Genomic DNA, 15,230 nt, shown 5'->3' with positions numbered 1-15,230 from the left:
GTAAGGCTTCGGGTAAGGGTAAGGGTTAGGGTTAGCATTACCGTTACGATTAGGGGACGGGGACGGTTTAAGGTACAGGTTAGGGTACGACAACGGTTTAGGGTGAGCGTACGTTTTAGGGTACGGGTTAGTGTTAGCGTACGGGTAAGGATTAGGGGACGGGTTAGGGCAAGGCTTCGGGTAAGGGTTAGGGTTAGGTTTAGAGTTAGGGTTATTGTTAGGGGACGGGGACGGTTTAGGGTACAGGTTAGGGTATGACAACGTTTTAGGGTGAGCGTACGTGTTAGGGTACATGTTAGTGTTATCGTACGGGTTAGGATTAGGGGACGGGTTAGGGCAAGGCTTCAGGTAAGGGTTAGGGTTAGGGGACGGGGACGGGGACGGGGACGGGGACGGTTTAGGGTACAGGTTAGGGTATGACAACGGTTTAGGGTGACCGTATGTGTTAGGGTACATGTTAGTGTTAGTGTATGGGGTAGGATTAGGGGATGGGTTAGGGCAAGGCTTCGGGTAAGGGTTAGGGATAGGGATAGGGTTAGGGGACGGGGACGGTTTAGGGTACAGGTTAGGGTACGACAACGGTTTAGGGTGAGCGTACGTGTTAGGGTATGGGTTAGTGTTAGCGTACGGGTTAGGATGAGGGGACGGGTTAGGGTAAGGCTTCAGGTAAGGGTTAGGCTTAGGGTTAGGGTTAGGGTTAGTGGACGGGGACTGTTTAGGGTACAGGTTAGGATACGACAACGGTTTAGGGTGAGCGTACGTGTTAGGGTACGGGTTAGTGGTAGCGTATGGTTTAGGATTAGGGGACAGGTTAGTGTAAGGCTTTGGGTAAGGGTTAGGGTTAGGGTTAGGGTTAGGGGACGGGGACGGGGACGGGGACGGGGATGGTTTAGTATTCACGTTAGGGTACGACAACGGTTTAGGGTGAGCGTACGTGCTAGGGTATGGGTTACTGTTTGCGTACGGGTTAGGATTAGGGGACGGGTTAGGGCAAGGCTTCGGGTAAGGGTTAGGGTTAGGGTTAGGGTTATTGTTAGGGGACGGGGACGGTTTATGGTACAGGTTAGGGTATGACAACGGTTTAGGTTGAGCGTACGTGTTAGGGTACGGGTTAGTGTTAGCGTACGGGTTAGGATTAGGTGACGGGTTAGGGTAAGGCTTCGGGTAGGGGTTAGGTTTAGGGTTAGGGTTAGGGGACGGGGACGGTTTAGGGTACAGGTTAGGGAACGACAACGGTTTAGGGTGAGTGTACGTGTTAGGGTACCGGTTAGTGTCAGCGTACGGGTAAGTATTAGGGGACGGGTTAGGGTAAGGCTTCCGGTAAGGGTTAGGGTTAGGGGACGGGGACAGTTTAGGGTACAGCTAAGGGGACGACAACGGTTTAGGGTGAGAGTACGAGTTAGGGAACGGGTTAGTGTTAGCGTACGGGGTAGGTTTAGTGGACGGTTTAGGGTAAGGCTTCGGGTAAGGGTTAGGGTTAGGGTTAGGGTTAGGTTTCGGGGACGGGGACGCTTTAGGGTACAGGTTAGGGTACGACAACGGTTTAGGGTGAGCGTACGTGTTAGGGTATGTGTTAGTGTTAGCGTACGGGTTAGGATTACGGGACAGGTTAGGGTAAGGCTTCGGGTAAGGGTTAGGGTTATGGTTAGGGTTAGGGTTAGGGTTAGGGTTAGAGGACGGGGACGGGGACGGTTTAGGGTACAGGTTAGTGTACGACAACGGTGTAGGGTGAGCGTACGTGTTAGGGTACGGATTAGTGTTAGCGTACGGGTAAGGATTAGGGGATGGGTTAGGGTAAGGCTATGGGTAAGGGTTAGGGTTAGGGTTAGCTTTAGGGTTAGGGTTAGGGGACGGTGCCGGTTTAGGGTACAGGTTAGGGTGCGACAACGATTTAGGGTGAGCGTACGTGTTAGGGTACGGGTTAGTGTTAGCGTACGGGTTAGGATTAGGGGACAGGTTAGGGTAACACTTCGGGTAAGGGTTGGTGTTAGGGTTAGGGTTAGGGTTAGTGTTTGGGGACGGGGACGGTTTAGGGTACAGGTTAAGGTATGACAACGGTTTACGGTGAGTGTATGTGTTAGGGTACGGGTTACTGTTAGCGTACGGGTTAGGATTAGGGGAGGGGTTAGGGTAAGGCTTCGCGAAGGGTTATGCTTAGGGTTAGTGTTAGCGTTTGGGTTAGGGGATGGGGACGGTTTAGCGTACAGGTTAGGGTAAGACAACAGTTTAGGGTGAGCGTACGTGTTAGGTTATGGGTTAGTGTCAGCGTATGGGTTAGGATTAGGGGACGGGTTAGTGTAAGGCTTCGGGCAAGGGTTAGGGTTAGGGTTAGGGTTAGCGTTAGGGTTAGGGGATGGGGACGTTTTAGGGTACAGGTTAGAGTACGACATCGGTTTTGGGTGAGCTTACGTGTTAGGGTACGGGTTAGTGTTAGCGTACGGGTTAGGATTTGGTGACGGGTTAGGGTAAGGCTTCGGGTAGGGGTGAGGGTTAGGGTTAGGGTTAGGGTTAGGGGACGGGAATGGTTTAGGGTACATGTTAGGGTACGACAACGGTGTAGGGTGAGCATACGTGTTAGAGTACGGGTTAGTGTTAGCGTAGGGGTAAGGATTAGAGGACGGGATAAGGTAAGGCTTCGGGTAAGGGTTAGTGTTAGTGTTAGGGTTAGGATTAGGGGACGGGGACGGTTAGGGTACAGGTTAGGGTACGACAACGGTTTAGGGTGAGCGTACGTGTTAGGGTACAGGTTAGTGTTAGCGTACGGGTTAGGATTAGGTGACGGGTTAGGGTAAGGCTTCGGGTAAGGGTTAGGGTTAGGGTTAGGGTTAGGGTTAGGGTTAGGGGACGGGGACGGTTTAGGGTACAGGTTAGGGTACGACAGCGGTTTAGGGTGAGCGTACGTGTTAGGGTACGGGTTAGTGTTAGCGTACAGGTTAGGATTAGGGGACTGGTTAGGGTAAGGCTTTGGGTAAGGATTAGGGATAGTGTTAGGGTTAGGGTTAGGGGACGGGGATGGTTTAGGGTACAGGTCAGGGTACGACAACGGTTTAGGGTTAGCGTACGTGTTAGGGTACGGGTTAGTGTTAGCGTACAGGTTAGGATTAGGGGACTGGTTAGGGTAAGGCTTTGGGTAAGGATTAGGGATAGTGTTAGGGTTAGGGTTAGGGGACGGGGACGGTTTAGGGTACAGGTCAGGGTACGACAACGGTTTAGGGTTAGCGTACGTGTTAGGGTACGGGTTAGTGTTAGCATACAGGTTAGGATTAGAGGATGGGTTAGGGTAAGGCTTCGGGTAAGGGTTATGGTTAAGGTTAGTGTTAAGGGACGGGGACGGTTTAGGGTACAGGTTAGGGTACGACAACGGTTTCGGTTGAGCGTACGTGTTAGGGTACGGGTTAGTGTTAGCGTACGGGTTAGGATTAGGGGACGGGTTAGGGTAAGGCTTCGGGTAAGGGTTAGGGTTAGGGTTAGGTTTAGCGTTAGTGTTAGGGGATGGAGACGGTTTAAGGTACAGGGTAGGGTACAACAACGGTTTAGGGTGAGCGTACCTGTTAGGGAACGGGATAGTGTTAGCGTACGGGTTAGGATTAGGGGACGGGTTAGGGTAAGGCTTCGGGTAAGGGTTAGGGTTAGGGTTAGGGTTAGGGGACGGGGACGGTTTAGGGTAAAGGTTAGGGTAAAACGGTTTAGGGTGAGAGTACGTGTTAGGGTACATGTTAGTTTTTGCGTAAGTGTTAGGAGTAGGGGATGGGTTAGTGTAAGGCTTCGGGTAAGGGTAAGGGTTAGGGTTAGCGTTACTGTTATGGTTAGGGGACGGGGACGGTTTAAGGTATAGGTTAGGGTACGACAACGGTTTAGGGTGAGCGTACGTGTTAGGGTACAGTTTAGTGTTAGCGTACGGGTTAGGATTAGGGGACGGGTTAGAGTAAGGCTTCGGGTAAGGGTTAGGGTTAGGGTTAGGGTTAGGGTTAGGGGGCGGGGACGGGGAAGGGGTCGGGGATGGTTTAGTATTCAGGTTAGAGTACGACAACGATTTAGGGTGAGCGTACCTGCTAGGGTATGGGTTACGGTTTGCGTACGGGTTAGGATTAGGGGACGGGTTAGGGCAAGGCTTCGGGTAAGGGTTAGGGTTAGGGTTAGGGTTATTGTTAGGGGACGGGGAAGGTTTAGGGTACAGGTTAGGGTATGACAATGGTTAAGGGTGAGCGTACGTGTTAGGGTACGGGTTAGTGTTAGCGTACGGGTTAGGATTAGGTGACGGGTTAGGGTAAGGCTTTGGGTAGGGGTTAGGTTTAGGGTTAGGGTTAGGGGACGGGGACGGCTTAGGGTACAGGTTAGGGAACGACAACGTTTTAGGGTGAGTGTACGTGTTAGGGTACGGGTTAGTGTCAGCGTACGGGTTAGGATTAGGGGACGGGTCATGGTAAGGCTTCCGGTAAGGGTTAGGGTTAGGGTTAGCGTTAGGGGACGGGGACAGTTTAGGGTACAGGTTAGGGTACGACAACGGTTTAGGGTGAGAGTACGAGTTAGGGAACGGGTTAGTGTTAGCGTACGGGGTAGGTTTAGTGGACGGTTTAGGGTAAGGCTTCGGGTAAGGGTTAGGGTTAGGGTTAGGGTTAGGGTTCGGGGACGGGGACGCTTTAGGGTACAGGTTAGGGTACGACAACGTTTTAGGTTGAGCGTACGTGTTAGGGTACGGGTTAGTGTTAGCGTACGGGTTAGGATTAGGGGACGGGTTAGGGTAAGGCTTCGGGCAAGGGTTAGGGTTATGGTTAGCGTTAGGGGACGGGGACGGTTTAATGTACAGATGAGGGTACGACAAGATTTAGGGTGAGCGTACACGTTAGGGTATGGATTAGTGGTAGCGTATGGGTTAGGATTAGGGGACGGGTTAGGGTAAGGCTTCGGGTAAGGGTTAGGCTTAGGGTTAGGGTTAGGGTTAGTGGACGGGACGGTTTAGGGTACAGATTAGGATAAGACAACGGTTTAGGGAGAGCGTACGTGTTAGGTTACGTGTTAGTGTTAGCGTAAGGGTAAGGAGTAGGGGACGGGTTAGGGTAAGGCTTCGGGTAAGAGTAAGGGTTAGGGTTAGGGTTAGCCTTAGGGTTAGGGGATGGGGACGGTTTAGGGTACAGGTTAGGGTACGACAACGGTTTATGGTGAGCGTACGTGTTAGGGTACGGTTTAGTGTTAGCGTACGGGTTAGGATTAAGGGACGGGTTAGAGTAAGGCTTCGGGTAAGTGTTAGGGTTAGGGTTAGGGTTAGCGTTAGAGTTAGGGGACGGGGATGGTTTAGGGTATAGATTAGGGTACGACAACGGTTTAGGGTGAGCGTACGTGTTAGAGTACGGGTTAGTGTTAGCGTACGGGTTAGGAATAGGGGACGGGTTAGGGTAAGGCTTCGGGTAAGGGTTAGGGTTAGGGTTAGGGTTAGCATTAGGGTTAGAGGACGGGGACGGTTTAGGGTACAGATTAGGGTACGACAACGGTTTAGGATGAGCGTACGTGTTAGGGTACGGCTTAGTGTTAGCATACGGGTTAGGATTAGGGGACGGGTAAGGGTAAGGCTTCGGGTAAGGGTTAGGCTTAGGGTTAGGGTTAGGGGACGGGTACGGTTTAGGGTACAGGTTAGGGTACGACAACGGTTTAGGGTGAGCGTACGTGTTAGGGTATGGGTTAGTGTTAGCGTACGGATTAGGATTAGGCCACGGGTTAGGGTAAGGCTTCGGGTAAAGGTTAGGGTTAGGGTTAGGGTTAGGGGACGGGGACGGTTTAGGGTACAGGTTAGGGTACAACGGTTTAGGGTGAGTGTACGTGTTAGGGTATGGGTTAGTGTTAGCGTATGTGTTAGGATTAGGGGACGGGTTAGGGTAAGGCTTCGGGTAAGGTTTAGGGTTAGGGTTAGGGTTAGGGGACGGGGACGGTTTAGGGTATAGGTTAGGGTACAACAACGGTTTAGGGTGAGCATACGTGTTAGGGTACGGGTTAGTTTTAGCGTACGTGTTAGGATTAGGGGACGGGTTAGTGTAAGGCTTCGGGTAAGGGTTAGGGTTAGCGTTAGGGTTCACGTTAGGGTTAGGGGACGGGGACAGTTTAGGGTACAGGTTAGGGTACGACAATGGTTTAGGGTGAGCGTATATATTAGGGTAAGTGTTAGTGTTAGCGTACGGGTTAAGATTAGGGGACAGGTTAGTGTATAGCTTCGGTTAATGGTTAGGGTTAGGGTTAGGGTTAGGGGACGGGGACGGTTTAGGGTACAGGTTAGGGTAAGACAACGGTTTAGGGTGAGCGTACGTGTTAGGGTACGGTTTAGTGTTAGTGTACGGGTTAGGATTAGGGGACGGTTTAGTGTAAGGCTTCGGGTAAGTGTTAGGGTTTGGCTTAGGTTTAGGGTTAGGGTTAGGGGATGGTTTAGGGTACAGGTTAAGGTATGACAATGGTTTAGGGTGAGCGTACGTGTTAGGGTACGGGTTAGTGTTAGCGTACGGTTTAGGATTAGGGGACGGGTTACGATAAGGCTTCGGGTAAGGTTTAGGGTTAGGGTTAGGGTTAGCATTAGGGTTAGGGGACGGGGACGGTTTAGGGTACAGTTTAGGGTAAGACAACGGTTTAGGGTGAGCGTACATGTTAGGGTATGGTTTAGTGTTAGCGTACGGGTTAGGATTAGGGGACGGTTTAGTGTAAGGCTTCATGTAAGGGTTAGGTTTTGGGTTAGGTTTAGTGTTAGGGTTAGGGGACGGGGACGCTTTAGTGTACAGATTAGGGTACGACAACGGTTTAGGGTGAGCGTACGTGTTAGGGTACGGGTTAGTGTTAGCGTACGGGTTAGGATTACGGGACGGGTTAGGGTAAGGCTTCGGGTAAGAGTTAGGGTTAGGGTTAGGGTTAGGGGACGGGGAAAGTTTAGGGTACAGATTAGGGTACGACAACGTTTTAGGGTGAGCGTACGTGTTAGGGTACGGGTTAGTGTTAGCGTACGGGTTAGGATTAGGGGACGGGTTAGGGTAAGGCTTCGGGAGAGGGTTAGGGTTAGGGGTAGGGTTAGGGTTAGGGTTAGTGGACGGGGACGGTTTAGGGTACAGTTTAGGATACGACAACGGTTTAGGGTGAGCGTACGTGTTAGGGTACGGGTTAGTGTTAGCGTACGGGTTAGGATTAGGTGACAGGTTAGGTTAAGGCTTCGGGTAGGGGTTTGGGTTAGGTTTAGGGTTAGGGTTAGGGGACAGGGACGGTTTAGGGTACAGGTTAGGGTACGACAACGGTTTAGGGTGAGCGTACGTGTTAGGGTATGGGTTAGTGTTAGCGTACGGGTTAGGATTAGGGGACGGGTTAGGGTAAGCCTTCGGGTAAGAGTTAGGGTTAGGGTTAAGGTTAGGTTTAGGGTTAGGGGACGGGGATGGTTTAGGATACGGTGTAGGGTACGACATCGGTTTAGGGTGAGCGTACGTGTTAGGGCATTGGTTAGGGTTAGCGTATGGTTTAGGATTAGGGGACGGGTTAGGTTAAGGCTTCGGGTAAGGGTTTGGGTTAGGGTTAGGGTTAGGGTTCGGGGACGGGGAAGGTTTAGGGTACAGGTTAGGGTACGTCAACGGTTTAGGGTGAGCGTACGTGTTAGGGAACGGGATAGTGTTAGCGTACGGGTTAGGATTAGGGGACGGGTTAGGGTAAGGCTTCGGGTAAGGGTTAGGGTTAGGGTTAGGGTTAGGGTTAGGTGACGGGGACCGTTTAGGGTACAGGTTAGGGTACGTCAACGGTTTAGGGTGAGCGTACGTGTTAGGGTACAGATTAGTGTTAGCGTACGGTTTAGGATTAGGGGACGGGTTAGGGTAAGACTTCGGGTAAGTGTTAGGGTTACGGTTAGGGTTAGGGGACGATGACGGTTTAGTGTACAGCTTAGGGTATGAAAAAGGTTCAGGGTGCGCGTACGTGTTAGGGTATGGGTTAGTGTTAGGGTACGGGTTAGGTTTAAGGGACGGGTTAGGGTAAGGCTTCGGGTAAGGGTTAGGCTTAGCTTTAGGTTTAGCCTCAGGCTTAGGGGACGGGGACGGTTTAGGGTACAGGTTAGTGTACGACAAGAGTTTAGGGTGAGCGTATGTGTTAGGTTACGGGTTAGTGTTAGCTTACGGTTTAGGATTAGGGGACGGTTTAGGGTAAGGCTTCGGGTAAGGGTTAGGTTTAGGTTTGGGTTTAGCGTTAGGGTTAGGGGACGGGGACGGTTTAGGTTACAGGTTAGGGTACTACAACGGTTTAGGGATAGCGTACGTGTTAGGGTACGGGTTAGTGTTAGCGTACGGGTTAGGATTAGGGGCGGTTTAGGCTAAGGCTTCGGGTAAGGGTTAGGGTTAGGCTTAGGGTTAGGGGACGAGACGGTTTAGGGTACAGGTTAGGGTACGACAACATTTTAGGGTGAGCGTATGTGTTAGGGTACGGGTTAGTGTTAGCGTACGGGTTAGGATTAGGGGACGGGTTAGGGTAAGGCTTCGGGTAAGTGTTAGGGTTAGGGTTAGGGGACGGGGAAGGTTTAGGGTACAGGTAAGCGTACGACAACGGTTTAGGGTGAGCGTACGTGTTAGGGTACAGGTTAGTGTTAGCGTACGTGTTAGGATTAGGGGACGGGTTAGAGTAAGGCTTCGGGTAAGGGTTAGGGTTAGGGTTAGGGTTAGGGTTAGGGGACGGGGACGGTTTACGGTACAGGTTAGGGTACGACAACGGTTTAGGGTGAGCGTACGTGATAGGATACGGGTTAGTGTTAGCGTACGGGTTAGGATTACGGGACGGGTTAGTGTAAGGCTTCGGGTAAGGTTTAGGGTTAGGGTTAGGGGACGGGGACGGGGACGGGGACGGTTTAGGGTACAGGTTAGGGTACGACAACGGTTTAGGGTGAGCGTACGTGTTAGGGTACAGGTTAGTGTTAGCGTATGGCTTAGGATTAGGCGACGGGTTAGGGTAAGGCTTCGGGTAAGGGTTAGGGTTAGGGTTAGGGTTAAGTTTAGGGTTAGGGGACGGGGACGGTTTAGGGTACAGGTTAGGGTACGACAACTGTTTAGGGTGAGCGTACGTGTTAGGGTACAGTTTAGTCTTAGCGTATGGTTTAGAATTAGGGGACGGGTTAGGGTAAGGCTTCGGGTAAGGTTTAGTGTTAGGGTTATGGTTATGGTTAGGGGACGGGGACAGTTTAGGGTACAGGTTAGGGTACGACAACGGTTTATGGTGAGCATACGTGTTAGGGTATGGGTTAGTGTTAGCGTACGGATTAGGATTAGGCGACGGGTTAGGGTAAGGCTTCGGGTAAGGGTTAGGGTTAGGGTTATGGTTAGGGGACGGGGACGGTTTAGGGTACAGGTTAGGGTACAACGGTTTAGGGTGAGCGTACGTGTTAGGGTACGGGTTAGTGTTAGCGTATGGGTTAGGATTAGGGGACAGGTTAGGGTAAGGCTTCGGGTATGGGTTAGGGTTAGGGTTAGGGTTAGGGGACGGGGACAGGGACGGTTTAGGGTATAGGTTAGGGTACAACAACGGTTTAGGGTGAGCATACGTGTTAGGGTACAGGTTAGTTTTAGCGTACGTGTTAGGAATAGGGGACGGGTTAGGGTAAGGCTTCGGGTAGGGTTAGGGTTAGCGTTAGGGTTAACGTTAGGGTTAGGGGACGGGGACGGTTTAGGGTACAAGTTAGGGTACGACAATGGTTTAGGGTGAGCGTATATATTAGGGTACGGGTTAGTGTTAGCGTACGGGTTAAGATTAGGGGACAGGTTAGTGTATAGCTTCGGTTAATGGTTAGGATTAGGGTTAGGGTTAGGGGACGGGGACGGTTTAGGGTACAGGTTAGGGTAAGAAAACGGTTTAGGGTGAGCGTACGTGTTAGGGTACGGTTTAGTGTTAGTGTACGGGTTAGGATTAGGGGACGGTTTAGGGTAAGGCTTCGGGTAAGTGTTAGGGTTTGGGTTAGGTTTAGGGTTAGGGTTAGGGGATGGTTTAGGGTACAGGTTAAGGTACGACAATGGTTTAGAGTGAGCGTACGTTTTAGGGTACGGGTTAGTGTTAGCGTACGGGTTAGGATTAGGGGACGGGTTACGATAAGGCTTCGGGTAAGGTTTAGGGTTAGGGTTAGGGTTAGCATTAGGGTTAGGGGACGGGGACGGTTTAGGGTACAGGTTAGGGTACGACAACGGTTTAGTGTGAGTGTACGTGTTAGGGTACGGGTTAGTGTTAGCCTACAGGTTAGGATTAGGGGACGGGTTAGGATAAGGCTTCGGGTAAGGGTTAGGGGAAGGGTTAGGGTAAGCGTTAGGATTAGGGGATGGGGACATTTTAGGGTACAGGTTAGGGTACGACAATGGTTTAGGGTGAGCGTACATATTAGGGTACGGGTTAGTGTTAGCGTACAGCTTAGGATTAGGGGACAGGTTGGGGTAAAGCTTCGGTTAATGGTTAGGGATAGGGTTAGGGCTAGGGGACGGGGATGGGGACGGGTACGGTTTAGTATTCAGGTTAGGGCACGACAACTGTTTAGGGTGAGCGTACGTGTTAGGGTATGTGTTAGTGTTAGCGTACGGGTTAGAACTAGGGGACGGGTTTGTGTAAGGCTTCGGGTAAGGGGTACGGTTAGGATTAGGGTTAGGGTTAGGGGACGGGGACGGTTTAGGGTACAGGTAAGGGTCCGCCAACGGTTTAGGGTGAGCGTACGTGTTAGGGTACGGTTTAGTGTAAGCGTACGGGTTAGGATTACGGGACGGGTATGGTAAGGCTTCGGGTAAGGTTTATGGTTAGGGTTAGGGTTAGGGTTAGGGTTAGGGGACGGGGACGGTTTAGGGTAAAAGTTAGGGTAAGACAACGGTTCAGGGTGAGCCTATATGTTAGGGTATGGTTTAGTGTTAGCTTACGGGTTAGGATTAGGGGAGGGTTTAGTGTAAGGCTTCAGGTAAGGGTTAGGTTTTGGTTTAGGATTAGTGTTAGGGTTAGGGGACGGGGACGCTTTAGTGTACAGGTTAGGGTACGACAACGGTTTAGGGTGAGCGTACGTGTTAGGGTACGGGTTAGTGTTAGCGTACGGGTTAGGATTAGGGGACGGTTTAGGGTAAGGCTTCGGGTAAGAGTTAGGGTTAGGGTTAGGGTTAGGGGACGGGGACAGTTTAGGATACAGATTAGGGTACGACAACGTTTTAGGGTGAGCGTATGTGTTAGGGTAAGGGTTAGTGTTAGCGTACGGGTTAGGATTAGGGGACGGGTTAGGGTAAGGCTTCGGGAGAGGGTTAGGGTTAGGGGTAGGGTTAGGGTTAGGGTTAGTGGACGGGGACGGTTTAGGGTACAGTTTAGGATACGACAACAGTTTAGGGTGAGCGTACGTGTTAGGGTACGGGTTAGTGTTAGCGTACGGGTTAGGATTAGGTGACGGGTTAGGTTAAGGCTTCGGGTAGGGGTTAGGGTTAGGTTTTGGGTTAGGGTTAGGGGACGGGGACGGTTTGGGGTACAGGTTAGGGTACGACAACGGTTTAGGGTGAGCGTACGAGTTAGGGTATGGGTTAGTGTTAGCGTACGGATTAGGATTAGGCGACGGGTTAGGGTAAGGCTTCGGGTAAGGGTTAGGGTTAGGGTTAGGGTTAGGGGTCGGGGACGGTTTATGGTACAGGTTATGGTACAACAGTTTAGGGTGAGCGTACGTGTTAGGGTACGGGTTAGTGTTAGCGTATGTGTTAGGATTAGGGGACGGGTTAGGGTAAGGCTTCGGGAGAGGGTTAGGGTTATGGGTAGGGTTAGGGTTAGGGTTAGTGGACGGGGACGGTTTAGGGTACAGTTTAGGATACGACAACAGTTTAGGGTGAGCGTACGTGTTAGGGTACGGGTTAGTGTTAGCGTACGGGTTAGGATTAGGTGACGGGTTAGGTTAAGGCTTCGGGTAGGGGTTAGGGTTAGGTTTTGGGTTAGGGTTAGGGGACGGGGACGGTTTGGGGTACAGGTTAGGGTACGACAACGGTTTAGGGTGAGCGTACGTGTTAGGGTAAGGGTTAGTGTTAGCGTACGTGTTAGGATTAGGGGACGGGTTAGGGTAAGCCTTCGGGTAAGTGTTAGGGTTTGGGTTAAGGTTAGGTTTAGGGTTAGGGGACGGGGATGGTTTAGGATACGGTTTAGGGTACGACAACGGTTTAGGGTGAGCGTACGTGTTAGTGCATTGGTTAGGGTTAGCGTATGGTTTAGGATTAGGGGACGGGTTAGGTTAAGGCTTCGGGTAAGGGTTTGGGTTAGGGTTAGGGTTAGGGTTCGGGGACGGGGAAGGTTTAGGGTACAGGTTAGGGTATGACAACGGTTTAGGGTGAGCGTACGTGTTAGGGAACGGGATAGTGTTAGCGTACGAGTTAGGATTAGGGGCCGGGTTAGGGTAAGGCTTCGGGTAAGGGTTAGGGTTAGGGTTAGGGTTAGGGTTAGGTGACGGGGATGGTTTAGGGTACAGGTTAGGGTACGTCAACGGTTTAGGGTGAGCGTACGTGTTAGGGTACAGATTAGTGTTAGCGTACGGTTTAGGATTAGGGGACGGGTTAGTGTAAGACTTCGGGTAAGTGTTAGGGTTACGGTTAGGGTTAGGGGACGGGGACGGTTTAGTGTACAGGTTAGGGTATGAAAACGGTTCAGGGTGGGCGTACGTGTTAGGGTATGGGTTAGTGTTAGGTTACGGGTTAGGTTTAGGGGACGGGTTAGGGTAAGGCTTCGGGTAAGGGTTAGACATAGGTTTAGGTTTAGCGTTAGGCTTAGGGGACAGGGACGGTTTAGGGTACAGGTTAGTGTACGACAACAGTTTAGGGTGAGCGTATGTGTTAGGTTACCGGTTAGTGTTAGCGTACGGGTTAGGATTAGGGGACGGTTTAGGGTAAGGCTTCGGGTAAGGGTTAGGGTTAGGTTTGGGTTTAGCGTTAGGGTTAGGGGACGGGGATGGTTTAGGTTACAGGTTAGGGTACTACAACGGTTTAGGGTGAGCGTACGTGTTAGGGTACGGGTTAGTGTTAGCGTACGGGTTAGGATTAGGTGCGGGTTAGGCTAAGGCTTCGGGTAAGGGTTACGGTAAGGGTTAGGGTTAGGGTTAGGGGACAGGGACGGTTTAGGGTACATGTTAGGGTACGACAACGGTTTAGGGTGAGCGTACATGTTAGGGTACGGGTTAGTGTTAGCGTATGGGTTAGGATTAGGGGACGGGTTAGGGTAAGGCTTCGGGTAAGGGATAGGGTTAGGGTTAGGGTTAGGGTTAGGGTTAGGCGACGGGGACGGTATAGGGTACAGGTTAGTGTACAACAACGGTGTAGGGTGAGCGTACGTGTTAGGGTACGGGTTAGTGTTAGCGTACGGGTAAGGATTAGGGGATGGGTTAGGGTAAGTCTTCGGGTAAGGGTTAGGGTTAGGTTTAGGGTTAGGGTTAAAGGACGGGCACGGTTTAGGGTACGGGTTAGGGTACGACAACGGTTTAGGGTGAGCGTACGTGTTAGGCTACGGGTTAATGTTAGCGTACGGGTTAGGATTAGGGGACGGGTTAGGGTAAGGCTTCCGGTAAGTGTTAGGGTTAGGGTAAGGGTTAGGGTTAGGGTTAGGGGAAGGGGACGGTTTCGGGTACAGGTAAGCGTACGACAACGGTTTAGGGTGAGCGTACGTGATAGGGTACGGGTTAGTGTTAGCGTACGTGTTAGGATTAGGGGACGGGTTAGAGTAAGGCTTCGGGTAAGGGTTAGGGTTAGGGTTAGGGTTAGGGGACGGGGACGGTTTACGGTACAGGTTAGGGTACGAGAACGGTTTAGGGTGAGCATACGTGTTAGGATACGGGTTAGTGTTAGCGTACGGGTTAGGATTACGGGACGGGTTATTGTAAGGCTTCGGTTAAGGGTTAGGGTTAGGGTTAGGGGAAGGGGACGGGGACGGGGACGGTTTAGGGCACAGGTTAGGGTACGACAAATGTTTAGGGTGAGCGTACGTGTTAGGATACTGGTTAGTGTTAGCCTATGGGTTAGGATTCGGCGACGGTTTAGGGTAAGGCTTCGGGTAAGGGTTAGGGTGAGGGTTAGGGTTAAGGTTAGGGTTAGGAGACGGGGACGGTTTAGGGTACAGGTTAGGGTATGACAACGCTTTAGGGTGAGCGTACGTGTTAGGGTACAGTTTAGTGTTAGCGTATGGTTTAGGATTAGGGGACGGGTTAGGGTAAGGCTTCGGGTAAGGGTTAGGTTTAGGGTTAAGGTTAGCGTTAGGGTTAGGTAACGGGGACGGTTTAGGGTACAGGTTAGGGTACGACAACGGTTTAGGATGAGCGTACGTGTTAGGGTACGGTTTAGTGTTAGCGTACGGGTTAGGATTAGGGGATGGATTAGAGTAAGACTTCGTGTAAGGGTTAATATTAGGGTTAGGGTTAGCGTTAGAGTTAGGGGACGGGGACGGTTTAGGGTAAAGGTTAGGGTACGACAACGGTTTAGGTTAAGCGTACGTATTAGGGTACGGGTTAGTGTTAGCGTACGGGTTAGGATTAGGGGACGTGTTAGGGTTAGGGTTAGGGTTAGGGGACGGGGACGGGTACGGGGACGGTTTAGTATTCAGGTTAGCGTACGACAACGGTTTAAGGTGAGTGTACGTGTTAGGGTATGGGTTAGTGTTAGCGTACGGGTAGGATTAGGGGACGCGTTAGGGCAAGGCTTCGGGTAAGGGTTAGGGTTAGGGTTAGGGTTAGGGGACAGGGATGGTTTAGGGTACATGTTAGGGTAGGACAACCGTTTAGGGTGAGCGCACGTGTTAGGGTACGAGTTAGTGTTAGCGTACGGGTTAGGATTAGGGGACGGGTTAGGGTAAGGCTTCGGGTAAGGGTTAGGCTTAGGGTTAGGGTTAGGGGACGGGTACGGTTTAGGGTACAGGTTAGGGTACGACAACGGTTTAGGGTGAGCGTACGTGTTAGGGTACGGGTTAGTGTTAGCGTACGGGTTAGAATTAGGGGATGGTTTAGGGTAAGGATTCGGGTAAGGGTTAGGCTTAGGGTTAGGGTTAGGTTTAGGGTTAGGGGACGGGGACGGTTTAGGGTACAGGTTAGGATACGACAATGGTTTAAGGTGAGCGTACGTGTTAGGGTATGGGTTAGTGTTAGCGTACGGGTTAGGATTAGGTGACGGGTTAGGGTAAGTCTTCGGGTAGGGGTTAGGGTTAGGGTTAGGGTTAGCGTTAGGGTTACGGGACGGGGACGATTTAGGGTACAGGTTAGGGTAACAACGGTT

Source organism: Delphinapterus leucas, chromosome 4 (genome assembly GCF_059928025.1).
Source record: "Delphinapterus leucas isolate spDelLeu-1000000601 "Yukka" chromosome 4, BTC_Dleu_Yukka2, whole genome shotgun sequence".
Classification (NCBI taxonomy): domain Eukaryota; kingdom Metazoa; phylum Chordata; class Mammalia; order Artiodactyla; family Monodontidae; genus Delphinapterus; species Delphinapterus leucas.
This window is presented reverse-complemented; position numbering follows the sequence as displayed.